Source organism: Tamandua tetradactyla, chromosome 12, assembly GCF_023851605.1.
Source record: "Tamandua tetradactyla isolate mTamTet1 chromosome 12, mTamTet1.pri, whole genome shotgun sequence".
Taxonomy (NCBI): Eukaryota; Metazoa; Chordata; class Mammalia; order Pilosa; family Myrmecophagidae; genus Tamandua; species Tamandua tetradactyla.
The window spans coordinates 39,317,041-39,332,274 of NC_135338.1; the positions used below are offsets into that span (position 1 = coordinate 39,317,041).

The 15,234-nt window shown below is 37.8% G+C and overlaps 1 long non-coding RNA gene across 2 annotated transcripts in view; it reads right to left on the reverse strand.

The window, feature by feature from the left end:
* LOC143651314 (uncharacterized) overlaps positions 1 to 15,234 on the reverse strand; it is a 58,275-nt gene that overhangs the window by 35,640 nt on the left and 7,401 nt on the right. For both annotated transcript variants that reach the window (XR_013159963.1, XR_013159964.1), the window contains exons 3-5: positions 8,304 to 8,374; positions 4,408 to 4,563; positions 3,373 to 3,437 (exon numbers count right to left, since the gene is read on the reverse strand). This is a non-coding gene — a long non-coding RNA (uncharacterized LOC143651314). The remainder of the gene's footprint in view (positions 1 to 3,372; positions 3,438 to 4,407; positions 4,564 to 8,303; positions 8,375 to 15,234) is intronic.

The following is a 15,234-nucleotide window of genomic DNA, read 5'->3' on the forward strand; positions in this document are numbered from 1 at the left end:
AACTTAGTTGCTTAAAATGATAAAAATTTACTATATCTCAAGACTCTGTCAATTGATTAGGTGGTTCTTCTGCTTATATTGTTGGCTGGAGTGCCAGGAAGGATGGAAGATCCAAAGTGGCGTCACTTACAAGGCTGGGAGTTTGTTTGGCAGCTTATCTGGAGCTGTCAGCTTAGAGTCTTGGTTATCCTCCACATGAGACCCTCCAATATCTGTTTGGACTTCCTGACATGTTTTATCACATTTAATTTAACTCTTACTTTGGCATTGTGAGGTAGATACTATCATTTATTCAGCAAACAGAGCATTAATGGGTAACAGCCGTGTACTGGGAACTGTGGTAGATTTATGAGACTGAAAAGTCAAGGAAAGCATAATTCTTACCTTAAAGGAGTTTATACCTAGTGGAGGACTTAATCAATGATTATAGTGCAAATAATAAATGAGGAAACTGAAGATCAAAAATATAAATTGCTCATTATCTAACAGCTGAGTCAGGATTTGGACTTAGCTCCACTTGCCTTCAAAATCTGTGCTTTCTCTGCAGCACAATAGAATATTCAGAAAGTTAACGTAAGTTAATATAAGTGAAGATTTGGAAGTTGGAAATGAAAGACCGATTGAAGGCAAGAAATACTGCCCTGGTAGAATAGACAGGACTGTTGACAGCTGCTTAGATGAGGTCAGGCCAAGGTAAAAAACAAAGATGACTCCTCTGGGAATGGAATTGGGAAATCAGAAGGAAGGAGTAATAGCAAATGATGATCCCATTTGTGTTATCCACATTTAATTTAAGAGACCAACCCTATATAAAGACTTCATCCAGCAAGTAGGAAAGAGGTAGACAACTTTCACTCATTTATCCAAAGTCTTGAGAGAACACACTCTATGCGTAGAATTGGGTAGATGAAAAAACCATATCTCTAACTTTGACAAACCAATATTTAAGTGGCCCAAACAGGCCTACAAACATATTACACTCTGATGTGATAAGGGCTACAATAAAAGTAAATACACAGGGTACACAGGTAGTTCAGTGGTAGAATTCTTACCTACCATGAGGGAGACAGAGGTTCAATTCCTGCTTAATACACAGAAATAAATAAAAATTCAACAAATGGTGCTGTGATAACAACAAGATATTCACATCGGAAAAAAAATGAAATGTGACCAGCCCACTATACAGCATACAAAAAAAAAAGTAAATACACAAGTAGGCACAAGGGAACAAAGAAAGAAAGATGACACTACAGGATTTATCTGCATATGAGTGGAATTACAATAGGCCATGTATGAAATTGCTACAGAAAAGAAAGAGAGAAGACAGCAATGGACACATCGTAATGAGGATCCAAAGAATAGATGGGTAGACAGTCTAAGAAGTGGGAAGAGAATCAGAAGCCAGGGGAAGAGACATTTTGAGCAAGTCACTCTAATCCTGTGGGCGGCAGAGGCTGCTTAGAAGAACGGGAGTAGTTGGGAATCTTAATAAGCAATTGATATGGGGCAAAGAGGATGAAGAACGAGGATTGTTTTATTGGGGTTGAATTCAGTTCTTTTTCCTGTTTATGTGGAAGTCATATAAACTATGATAATTCAATCTTTCAAAGACATTAAAATGACTTCCAGACAAACAAGTATATTGGCTATATAGCTGCATTGTAATGACTCATATTCCATGCAGGGATAAATGAACTATAAGCTGAATGAGAGAGAAACACTTAGCTAAGATAATTAAGTTGGCTAAGCTTAATTGAGGGTTGAGAAGCTCCAAGATTTGGAATAGAAATGGTAGAGGATAAACTAATTTCCATATGTAGAAGAATAATTTCAGGTTGAAAACTGAGTAGTTGTCCCATTTCAACTTCTTGTTCTGCCTGAAGAAAACTTTCATCATAGAAATAGCTGGCTATTTGGAAAGTACAGGACAAATATTCATTTTTAAACCTTCTATTCTCTATAAGAGCCATTTAACCACGACTGAAAACATTTCTAACAGGATGTGAAAATGGGACTTTTCTGTCTCAGTTTCAGCTGAGACCCCAAAGATTAAGAATGAAACAATAGGTGTCAATTACCTCCAGAGTCTAAAATGAGAAGCCAGGCCACATATGCAGGGCTTGCAAAAGAAGTATTCTGGAAACTTGCTTTGGTAATCTTTAGTATACTGCCTACCTGTAGGATGTTGAAGAGGTTGGAAAGGCCAATAAAGAGGATTACTTTAGAGAGAACATCTTTGGAGAAAGTTATTGAAATGCAATGACATTCATAACAGTTCCTATTAAAGTACCTTTGCCTTCACCACTGTGGGTGAGGAGATAGGTGTATTTACCCATTAGCTCAAGCCAAGTAAGATGAAGAAAACTTATCCCTGGCAGTCTGTGAAATACATAAATAATGTCTTACCCACATAAAGAAAAGTCCAAAGGAGGGAAATGATGGCTGAACAACTGACTCGGGATATCAGGTACAGAAAGGTTTGCATTGGTAAATAGCTGAAATGACCCATGTTTCCCAGATAGTAATTGTTGGGCTCAAATTGGGATCTAGCCTGGATACCTCACAAGAAGGCCACCTAGAAGGGAGAAGAGGCTCTAACAGAGGAGAGGGACTGCTGGATGTCCAGGGTTTGGGAAGGAATTACAAGCAGACACCAAGAAAAGAAACATTGCTTTGACCTCAGGAAATGTGACTGGAGGCTCTCAGTGGGAAAATCTTTAAGAAACATATTAATACTCCCCTACGGACACCTGCAAGCCCAGAAATGAAGAAAATGAGATCAATACCCTGTGACTGTACTACTCATGTCAATCCTTTCCTGCCCTTAATACCTCTGCCCCACCACCACAACCTCCCAAGCCATGCAAAAACTGGGGGAGTCATAGACAACTTGTAGTAGGGTTCAATGGGGAGCTTTAACCTCAAATGAAGCTTGAAGTCAGCTGTTTTAAAGAGGCTGTTTTGGGGGTTTTGTTTTGTGCTCTTCTCACATGAACATCTAGATTGTGTTATTTTTTGAAGTAGAGTATAATATAGAGATTAGAAAGGCAACTTCTGGGGTAAGAACTAGATTTAAACGCAAGCCTCAGCACCTACAAACTTTGTGAATGGCAAATTATCCAACTGTTCAACGTTTCATATTCTGGAAAGTGGGATAATAATTGTACCTAAATCAGAAGGTTGATGTGAGGGTTAAATGAAATTGTACTTTGTCTACCACATTTAGTACTCTATTAATAGTGGCTATTATTAGTTATTTACCAAATGGTCACCATTAACTTCTCTTTTCTGCCTTATCCCCGATAGCTTATTGTTTGATATGTGTCTGTACAAAAGACTATTACTATTTTCATTACTACCGATTAAACACACCTTTTAGATGTAGATTTGCAGCTCCCTCTGAAGTAAAAGTCTGCAGTCATTCCCAGCAGCTGCAGCTGTAGCATAGGGAGTGGAAAATACAAGATCCAACTGAACGCAGGAAAAACTTTAGCAAGCAAAAAGTGATTACTTTGGCTGGCATCTCCCCAGATCCCTGCAGGGTGAAGAATCCTCTGTACCCTTTGTAGAATGGTCTAGGATTTTGGAAATCTTCTGGGCTCATCAGCAGTGATTATCTGTCTTCATTGACAGAATCATTGCACTGAAATTCTAGTCTGTATGGGGTAATGAAAATCTGATACTTTGAACTATTTCCATACATATGCAAATATATAGGGAGGGGGTGATCTATAGAAAATTATTATAAGGAATTGGCTCACATGACTGTGGGGGTTGACAGGTCTGAAATCCATCAGGCAGGCTGAAAACTGAAAAATCCTAATAAAGGTGATATTGAAGTCCTTGTCCCAACTCCCCAGAGGAAGCTGGCTGGCTAGAAAATCTGGCAAGAGCCAACACTGCAGGTAAGGCAGAAATTCTTCTGACTTCCAGAACCCTCAGTTCTGTTTTTTTTAAGATTGCCAACTGATTGAATGAGGAGATTCCCCGCACTGCTAAGGGAAATCTCCTTTGTTGAATGTAGGTATAATTAATGGATTATGGATGCAAATCCCATCTACAAAATACCTCCAAAGTAACAAGCAAGACAGTGCTTGACCAAACATTTGGACAACTAACTTTGCCAAGTCACACATGAAATTAACCTTCATACATTCAGTAATCAATTTTAATTATTTCCTATTTCCTCCAAAATTTTAAGAGAAAAGAGCCCATAAAAAAAAAAAAAAACTAATATGCAATAGTCAGGGCTATCCACAGGGGGAAAAATAGTGCCATAGCAGGGAGTTATATGCAGACCAAGCAGCTGTTACTTCTGACCTGGGCTTATAGGGACATTCATTGTGTTACAAGATCTTATAATTGAAATAATTCTTAAGTGTCATTTACTCCAGGGGACATCTTCACCTCCACCTGCGGCTATCCTGGTGTTCCATGCATAAGCTTCCTGATGATTTCTAGCTTCTGCAAAGACTTGTCTGGCTTCTTGCATTTTTATTTTAGTTCTTTAAATGGTTTTCTTTTTTTCTCTTGGAGACATAATACATTTGTATGGTTTAAAATCTAAAAGACACAAAAGGATATAGAGTAAAAATTTTCTTGTTACCCTCATTGAACAGCCAACCAGCCACCCTCATCAAAAGAAACTAATATTATCAATTTAATATGTGTCTTCTGGAGCACTGAATTTGAATAATGCATGTGTATGTAGAAATTTACCCTTTTCTGTTATGCATATTGTGGTATTACGTATAATATTCTGCACCTTGCCTTGTAACCTAAAAACTAATCTTAGAAATTGTTCCATATCAGTACATTGTATGCTTCTTCATTCTTTTTATAGCTGCATTATATTCCATTATATGCATGTACTTTAATTAAACTGACTCCCTATTGTGGGCATTTAGATTGTTTACAATATTTTGCTATTTTATATAATGCTATGATGAATAATCTTTGCATTCGTAATTTTACATATGTGTAAGTACTTCTGCAGGTCAAATTCTCAGAAGTAAAATTATTAAGTAAAAGCATATGTGCGTTTGCAGTTTGGTAGTATCCAAGCAAAGGCAATGGATACACACACACACTCTCTTGTCACTTGTTGTGGGAGAAAATTAGGATCATTTTTAAAACCCAGTAGGGCCAGCAGAATAGAAAGGCCCATGTCTTGAGACAAGGCATGCTAGGTAGGGCACAACTGGATGTCCCATTCTGATTTTCATTTTTATAGCGTGAAAGGGCAGAGAATACCTCCTCAATGTTGTAACAAGGAGTACTTCCTGAACTGGGAATGGTCCTTAAGAAATAGGAGCTTAGTTAGAGTGTTTGCATACAGTCCTGCTGACATTATCCAGAGGCCTTGCCTCATCCCTAAGAGTTAACTCCATCCAAGTGGACTAGCTCCTTACTAAACTACCAGAATAGGCAGGGGGAAAACAAAAGAGGGGAGCTACACCATTGTGAGGAATACTCAGGAGTCAAAAGAATTCCCTCTCCTCGGCTAGACATAGTCAAATAGTCCTTTATAGAAGTTAAGGTAATTTACAGCACTGCCAAGAAGGAGTGTGAACACCCGTCTCCCCACGTCCCTACCATGAAGACACTCACATTTTGTATCTTTGATCATATGATGGTGAAAATTTAGTCTCAGTATGCTTTATATTTCTTTCATTGTTATCTAGGTGGAGCATCTTTTCATATGTTTTAAAATAATTTCCGCTATTGTGATATGTTGTTCAAATTGTTTCACATTTTTATATTGGATTATTGGGCTCTTTATTGGTTTGGGAGCACTTCTTATCTATTGTGTATATTAGGAAAATTAAAATCTTTTCTGTATCATGGATTCCAAGTGTTTCCCAATTTATCAGGTTTCTGTCTTACAGATATTTAATTTTTCATGTGGCTAAATTGACACTTGTCTAGCGTCTGGGTTTTATGTTATTTATATAGTAGGGCTTCTATACTCTGAGATTATTAAAAAAATAAAAACTTACCCAGTGATTTCTTTTGGTAGTTTCATTTCTCTGTTCTTTTTAATCATCTGAATCTTTGATTTATCTTGTTATCTCTAACTTTTCAAGCACAGGGCACTTAGTCTGCATATATGCATCATTTTGTATCTGGAGAATTAGGAGGAACTTTCTAAAAATGTAGTACTAAGGCTTGTTATCTATTATTTTTAAGTACATCATTCCCTCACTATGTCTTAGTACATCAACCACTCTGTCTTTGGTTCTTGGTTTATTCTCCTATCACTGTAAAGTTTCTAAGGATTTCAATTTCCTATGGACCTAGTATTCCTAATGTGATAGAGACTGTTCGATCTCCATGAAACCTGCACAGATCTATCTATTTAAGAAAAAAATTCAGCTCATCTGATGATTACTCATTCTTATTGGGTTTGTGTCACTTTCAATTTTGGTAAGTATTACATGTCTTTATCTAAGTTGTTAATAAAAATGTTGAAAAAAGACATGCCCCTCAGAAATTGTGTGTGGTGGGGAGGGGAGGGACTTGACAAACTGATTCTAAGCTCTATGGAAAAATAAAAGATCAGGGAGGTCAAGATATTCTGGAAGAAAACAATATGAGCCACTTGGCTTTCCAGAGATCAATATTTTTATAAAGCTAAGACTGTAGTATTGGCACATTAGTGTTGGAATAGATAACTAGATCAGGAAACACAATACAAAACCCAGAATCAAATTCATGCATATGTAGAAACTTGGTTTATGATACAGCTAGCATTGAAGAGTGGTAAAAATTGATGAAAAATAGAAGTTTAAATAAATACTGGGGCAATTGATTATACATACAGAAAAAAAATGCAAGATATGTATCCGCTTTATCTTATAAGGAAAACCAAATTGCAGATTCATTTAAGGACTTAAAAGCAAACATCAAAATGATAATATGTTGATAGATAGTAAAGAGAATAACTTCATGGTTTTAGGGTGGAGGTGAATCTCTTAATAATAAAAACTTCAAACAATGAAGACAAGTTGATACATTTAACTATATTAAAATTAAAAACTTCTGTTCATTAAAAAGTGGAAGTGGAAACTAAAGTAAAAATTAGGAGGACAAATTTGTCAACACATGGCTGGCAAAGGATCTGAATTCAGGGTATATAAAGAATCCCTATATATCAAACTGAAAAAAAAGGGGGGGGGGGGCAATAGGCACTTTACAGAAGAGAGACCTTGAATAACCAAAAACACATGCAAAGAAATCAACTTCACTGTTAATCATGGGAGTACAAATTCAAACTACGGTAATATTCCGTTTCAACCATGTGACCAAAGTTTAAAGGTCTAACAGTACCAAGTTTGGTAAGGCTCAGAAGCAAATGAAACCTTTATCTAGCATCCCTATCTATACAATACAAATATATTTAATATAGAGTTTAGAATTCAAACTCATGGCGTTCTTTTTTTTCTTTTCAGGTAAAAATAAAAGATAGACACAAAATGCAAATGGTGTTCTCCTGCTGACGAATGGTTTTAAAAAGGTCATGGCTTCTCTGGTGGACCACTAGTTTGCAGAGAATTCTCAGTGTGGTCCCAGGACCAGCAGCATCAGCATCACCTGGGAACTTGTTACAAGGATAAATTCTCAGGCCCCACCTCAGGCCTACTAAATTAGAAATTCTGGCTGTGGGGCTCACAGATCTGTGTTCACCAAGCCCCCGGGTGATTCTGCTGCAGACTAAAGCCTATGAAGCACTGGAATAGAACACACACTCCAGAGTCAGAATATCTGGGTTTGAATCCTGACTGGCTCTGCCACTTTCTAGCTGTGTCATCCTGGACAAATTACTTAACCTCTTTGTTTTCTCTTCTATAAAAGGAACTACTGATGATGATAATACATTTCTAAGAGGATTTTATGAGGATTAAATGATTTAACCCATGTAGAATACCTGGAACAGTGTTTGGCACACAAGAAGTACTACATAAATATTAGCTAATTCGAATATTTCCTACTGTAAAAAATCCAGCCTGCGTCATTCATTTGTATCACCATCCCAACCCCTAAAGACATCCAATTGGCAATTTATAATATATTCTCAAACATACATTTTCTTACTTTGGAAATTAAAACGTATTATTTTCTTTAACTCCTACCTGCTATTTTCATCATCCCTCCAACTAAAGGTAAGCTGGTGGCTCTATAATCATATATGCAAGTTATTTTTGTGTGCTGGAATATAAATTAATTGAGTAAAGGGTACTTCTCCTGGGTCTGGAAATTAGAAGTAATTTAAACCATGAAGCATTCTCTTACCAAGTACTTACACATCTCAGATTTTAGTTTTCTCCTAATGATACTTATTTTTCTCTTTCCAGTTTGAGTGTCCTTCTCCTTACTAGAAAATATAAAAAAAAACAAGGCTCGTCTTCTGTTATAATTATACCACTTGAATTTTCCCTAATGATAGGCCTGTTACTTTATTGTCCTTTTCTTATAAATAGTACTTAATTAAACTGCATTCAGCCATTCATTCAACATGTATTTATTATGTATCTTACAAATGCCAAGCAGTGATCTGTGTTCTATGGATACATTGGTGAACACAATACACAAAAATCCCTGCTGTCATGTTTCAGTTTTCTTTGTGCCCAAGCAAATACCCTGCAGTGGGTTAACTTAAACAATTGGAATTTATTGGCTCTGGTTTTGAGGCTAGAAGAAATCCAAAAACAAGATGGCCTCAAGGCAATGCTTTCTCCCAAAAGATTATGGTATTCTGGGGCTGGCTGCTGGTAATCCTTGGTCCTTAACTTTTCTGTCACATGGTGATGTGTATGGTGGCCTTTCCTGGTTGCTCTCTTCTCCTTCGGGTTCCACTGACCTTCAGCTTCTGGCTGTTTCCTCAGGCTTTCTCTCTCTGTGACCTTCCTTACAAGGCGTTCTATAATAGGGTGAAGACCCACGCTGACTCATGTGGGCCACACTTTAACGGAAGTAACCTCATCAAAATGTGCTATTTATGATGAGTTCATACCCACAGGAATGGTTTAAGTTTAAGAACATGTTTTTCTGAGGTACATAACCCCAAAGCCACCACATAATCTATGGACAATATACAATAAATGTAAAAATTAATACATATGAAAATTATTTAGACAGTCAAAAGATAAATACTATAGGAAATAAAAAGGTCAACGTAAGGGGGGATGATAGTTCTAAGGGGTACAATTTTAAATGAGATATTCATTCAGGACTGATCTTTTCTTTTTTTACTGACAGTTTTATTTCATTCTGATTTCTCTTTTCTAAAACTGAAAACTGAGCGTGAGGCCTGCTCATTGGTGAGTACATCTTTCTGGGAGATGTGCTCCATGTAGGTCATAGTGAAAGAAGTAGTCACGATTAAGTCTTCTTAGGGCGGTTATGGAGAGTTTACACTTATCGTGGTGATAGTCGCCTGCCTGGGACAGTAGATGCTGGTAGTCGATAGTTCTTGAAAATTTGGTGGCATAACTAATACCTTGAAAACAGATCTCTTCATAGTAGAGTTTAGGCAATGCCACACCAGTCTGTGACCCACACGCTAGAGATGGTCTGAAAACTGTTCATTACTAATCTGTCATAAGGACAGAAATTGAAAGTAATCATTTAGAAACTTCTATAGCAATTTGACAATGTCTGTTCAGTCTAATATTAGAAAAGCCTTGCAGCTTATATTTTATCTTTTTCTAAATTTCGTTTTTCTAGCGATTCATTGTTACTGTAGTTTAAGCTTGATCCTTCACCCCACATCTTTCAAAAAGCAGTGGTATATAGCCTACCGTCTGCAATATTTTAAAAATAATATCTTTCCACAATTATGTTTATGTGGACTGAAAGTATTTCAGTGCCAGTAATGGAAGGGTATGTGCTTCACAGATTATATGTTTTATAGATAATGATTTCTGATTGCCCCCTTTAAGGCTCCTCAGCATCTTATTATTTTGTCATTGGTATGTGTGGTAATTAGGTTCAGGTGTCAACTTGGCCAGGTGATGAAGCCCCATTGTCCTGTTTCTGTGGACCTCAGTCATCAGTGTGTGAAATTCTTCTATGGCTGATTGCATTTGCAGTGGGCTAAGGGAAGTGCCTTCCACCATGAGTGATGTTTAATTTAATTAGCTGGAGGCTTAAGAGAAGGAGGTCAGAAAAGAGCTCAAGACAGCACAGCCCAAGCAGCTCAGCGCACCTCATCTCGGCACTCACACCTCAGCCGATATTTGGAGAGGCAGAAAGGAATCACCGTGGGGAGAGCTGTTGGAACACAGAAGCCAAGAGAGAAGGCCAGCAGATGTCACTGTGTGCCTTCAATGGAACAGAGAACCTCAGATGAAAGCTAGTTGCATTTCCTCTGAAGAACTATACATTTTTAACTAAATAAAATCCCTTTATTTAAAATCAATCCGTCTCTGGTGTGTTGCATTCTGGCAACTTTAGCAAACTAAAACAGTATGGTACTCACCCATCCCGGGCTAGTGTAATGGAACCCCATAATACCTTCAGGTCAGAAGATTTGTATCAAGTTCTCACTCACAAAGCTACTATCTTTATTACCTCATAGAGTTTACTTTGCCCATCTTCTCATTCATAAAATTGATTTCTTCTTGCTTTGACATTCTATTTACCATACCTATCCCCACTACTACTAAAAATAGATTTTGAAACAGAGCAGGGACTACCCAACTTAGGGCTTAGCTGGAGAAATGGAAATCTTTGTCAACATTTTATTCCAAAAGTTTTCAAACATACTGCAAAGTTGAAAGAATACTATAATGAATACGCATATAGACACTCCCTTGATTTTATCATTAAATTCTTCCTGGACATGTTTATCATCTATCTAACCTTCTAAGCAATCATTAATCCATCTTAATTTTTATGCATATTTGAGGAAATAAGAGATCAGCATATTTCCACTTAAATAATTTTACACACTTGCCACTAACCAGAGTTCAATATTTTTAGTGTTTTAATAGCAAATTTCCATACAGTGAAATGACTAAATTTAAGTGTTTATTTCCTAAGCTTTGACAAATGCATATATTTGTGTAATACAAGCCCCTGTGAAGATATAAAATGTGTCCATCAATCAGAGTGTCCCTTCTCAATCTCTAGCCTTACTCCCAGAAGCAATTTCTCTAATCTTTTTGGAGTCTGACCCATGTGTGCATTATTCTTGTGTCATTCGGAGATTTGGATAAAGTTTACACACAGAATTCGTGGCTTCTTCTCTCTGGCTCCCTCCTTTCTGGGACTTCCCTGCCTTCACACTTTTCAGAAGTTTGTAGTTGCCCCAACTTTGTCCTCTGGTTTTCAATATAGAGACTGTAGGTATTCTGTTAGATTTCCACCTGTCCTGCATGACTCTGGACACCTGCCCTAAGGCTAAAAGCTAAACAAAAAGAAAAAAAGATACGGGGGAGGGGTGTGTGTGTGTGTGTGTGTGTGTGTGTGTGTGTGTGTGCAAAAAAAAAAAAGATGTGAAACTAACTGTTCTAGTTTGCTAGCTGCCAGAATGCCATATACTGGAAATGGAATGGCTTTTAAAAAGGGGAATTTAATGAGTTACGAGTTTACAGTTCTAAGGCCCTGAGAATCTCCAAATTAAAGCAAGTCTATAAAAATGTCCAAACCAGCACACCATCAAGAGATTACCTTCACTCAAGAAAGACCATGAGTTCAGCGTTTCTCTCTCAACTGGAAAGGCACACGACAAACCTGGTGACAGTCTGCTATCTTTCTCTCCCAGCTTCTTGCTTCTGGCTGGTGGACATTTGGCCTCGTGGTTCTGCAGCTCCTTCCTTGTTCTCAAAAAGAACTCTCTCCAAAATATCTCTTTTATAGGACTCCAGTAAACCAATCAAGACCCACGTAGAATGGGTGGAGACACATCTCCATCTAATCCAGTTTAATACCCACAATTGATTGATTCACATCTCTGTGGAGACAACCTAATGAATTTTCCAACCTACAGTACTGAATAGGAATTAGAAGAAACGGTTGCCTCCATAAGATTGATTAGGATTGAAACACAGCTTTTCTAGGGTGCATAAATCCTCTCAAACTGCCACACTAACCCAGGGCCTTTTACATCTCCTAAATATCAGCCCTTCCCCAGAAATTGTCTGCTTGAGCTAATTCTCTAGAGCTACTAAGTACTTGTTTGCTGTGTTCTTTCCAGAATTTATAGTTGTTATATGTGGGAGAATCAATTAGGTAGGAGGTTATTTAGCCTTTCCAAAGTGAGAACAGAACATGCAGTAGTTGGTTATAATTAGAGCCTATTGATTAGAAGAGGACAGCATTTCTCTTAAAGAAAAAACTCTTGGGAAAACACTTTTGTGGGCATTTTCCTTATATAAATAATAATCTCAAGGCTGGAAGGGATATAAAGTATTACAGCAAATGGGATGCAAAAATTGCTCTGCTCAATAAAAAACAGGAGTAAAATTTTCTACTAGTATCTTGAGAGTGAGAAGTTGGGGGTGAGATCAGTAGTAGTCCTGAAATAAGAACAGAAGAGAGAAAAAGGGTCACAGCAGAGTGTGAAAATAATGTGTCTGGAGGCAGAGTAGGTACTGAGAAGTAGAAGTGTTAAGAGAACAAAAGACTGCCCAATAGAGGAGGAATTTCAGACCAGGACTATCTGAGATTCAAGTTTGTTTCCTTGCTATTATATTAATCATTCTCTTTATTCCAGACCAATATATCCCACTATTGCAAGAGGAACAAAGGGAAGAGTATAGTCTACCCCTCCTCTGATTATTGTCCTGTATTGATTACATGCTACTTCCCTAAAAGTGTGCTATTCTGACAAAAAATCATCACTATATTAATTCAAGGACAACAGTCTCCTAGAAAGATTAATGATATATAATTTACATTTATGAAAGAAGCAAGCATCCAATAAATTAGAAAATGTACATTATCATCCAAGTGAGTTGTTAAATATCCCAATGCTTACCTTATTGAATATTTGACAAATGAATTTCACATTCATTCAATTACATCAATACTATTTTCATGCCATCTGCTCTATTGCTCGCTTAAATGTATGTGATTCCACTAACTATGTTACGTACACTTAACTCCACTTGTACTGTGTCTAGGAGGGATCCTCAGGGAGATGTTCACGGCATAGCATTGAATAGGCCCCACGAATCTCTCAAGTACAGTGTGCGGCTGCTTCAGAGTCCTAGATTTCAATGATCTTCTCAATGTCTCTCTATAGGATCTCTGTACAATACTGTGATGGTTAAGTTCATGTGTCAGCTTGGCTAGGCTATGGCATCCAGTTGTTTGGTCAACCAAGAACTGGTTTGATTGTTACTGTGAGGATATTTCATGGACTTAAGTCATCAGCAAATTGATCACACGTATGGCTGATGTGTTAGTCTGCCAGCGGCCAGAATGCCATATACCTGAACTGGAGCAGCTTTTTAAAAGGGGGAATTTAATAAGTTACAAGTTTACAGTTCTAAGCCTATAAAAATGTCCCAAATCAAGGCATCCAGGGAAAGATACCATAATTCAAGGAAGACTGAGGGGTCATGAACACCTCTGTCAGCTGAGTAGTCATGTGGCTGGCATCTGCTGGTCCCTTGCTCCTGGGCTCCATTGCTCTCAGCCTCTGTTCCTGTGGGGGTTCCTCACTTTGCTTCCCTGGGACCAGCTTTCATCTCTTGATTTCCCTTGGCTCTCTCCAGGCTCTAACTTGTTTAACATCTCAGGGCAACATCTGCTGGACTCCAAGCATCTCCAAACATCCCTGTCTCTGTTCTCTGCCTGTCAGCCCTACTCTGAAGTTTCTGTTGGCTCTCTCTCTGTTGACTCTGTCTGTGTTGGCTCTGAGATTTCTGTCACTTCTGGCTCCCTCCCAAATGCTTCCTCTTTTAAAGGAGCCCAGTAAACTAATCAAGAGCCACCTGGAATTGGCAGGGATAATCTAATCAAAGTTTCTACCTTCAATATTGAATGAGGATTAAAAGAAAGGGCTGCCTCCACAAGATTGAATCAGGATTAAAACATGGCTTTTCTGTGGTGCAGAATACTTTCAAACCAGCACAGCTGTTTGCATCTACAATCAACTAAAAAGATGGCCTTCAACAATGAGGAAAGTCTAAGCCAATTGGTTGAAAGCCTTAAAAGGAGAACTGATCGTTTCAGTAGTCAGAAGGAAGAATATCCTTTTCTACTTCAGCCAGCCAACTTCTCCTGGGGAATTCATCAAAAACCTCCATAGAATTTTCCAGTTTGTGGCTTGCCCTAAGGGACTCAGACTTGGGTTCCATCTCCACAGTCATGTGAGCCAATTCCTATAATAAATCTCATAATACTGACATAATATATATCTCTTTAACCTGTCAGTTCTGTTTGCCTGGAGAACCCTGACTAATACACATGCCAAAGACTGATTTTTTAACACAAAAGATCCCTTTTATTATTTCCTATACATCCTATGGTTTCTTGTTTGGAAACATTTGGTTGCAAGCAGAAATTTGATTTCTGTTTAAAATAGGAAAAACCCATAACTGGAAGGCAGGATTTTTGCCCAGGTAAGAATAAAGACTAGGTTTAAAACAGTCCATCGAAATACAAAGTATATGTGTTTTAGTTAGTCTGGTAGTATTGTCATAGATAAATATACAATATCTGTTTTATTTTAGAAATAATGAAAATGATTTGTAAAGCCTATATTAGGATATTTGCTTTTATTTCTGCCCCTTATTCCCACCACCCAGAATTCATTCAATTCTTCTTCCAGTAACCATACCTTTCTTTTCCTTTAACGTACAACACACCCACCCCACCACTATTCTAAGTGTTTTGTACAGATCTGATTTCACACCTAGCTTAAGAGAATGGCCTGTGACTCAGACTCAGTCAATCAGAATATAACTTTTTCCCACTCAAGAAGCTTGCTTTAGGTCTGAACATGTGTCAATAAGGGTAGATAAAATACAATGGGACTTTTGCTGGGATTTCAGGGCAGGAGGTGCTCTGGTTTTGTTCTGTTTCATTTTGTTGCTATTGGATTTGAATCTAGGAGTATGGAACTTGGAGCCACCACTACTAACTCTCTTGCCATCTTTTGATGCCTGAGAATGAAGCAATGTATAGTGAAATGAGGGGCTGGGCCCAGGGGCTGGGGGTAAGTAGGGCTGGGGTGGGGTGTTTCTTTTGACATGGCTTGAGATCCTATTTCAACTAAACATG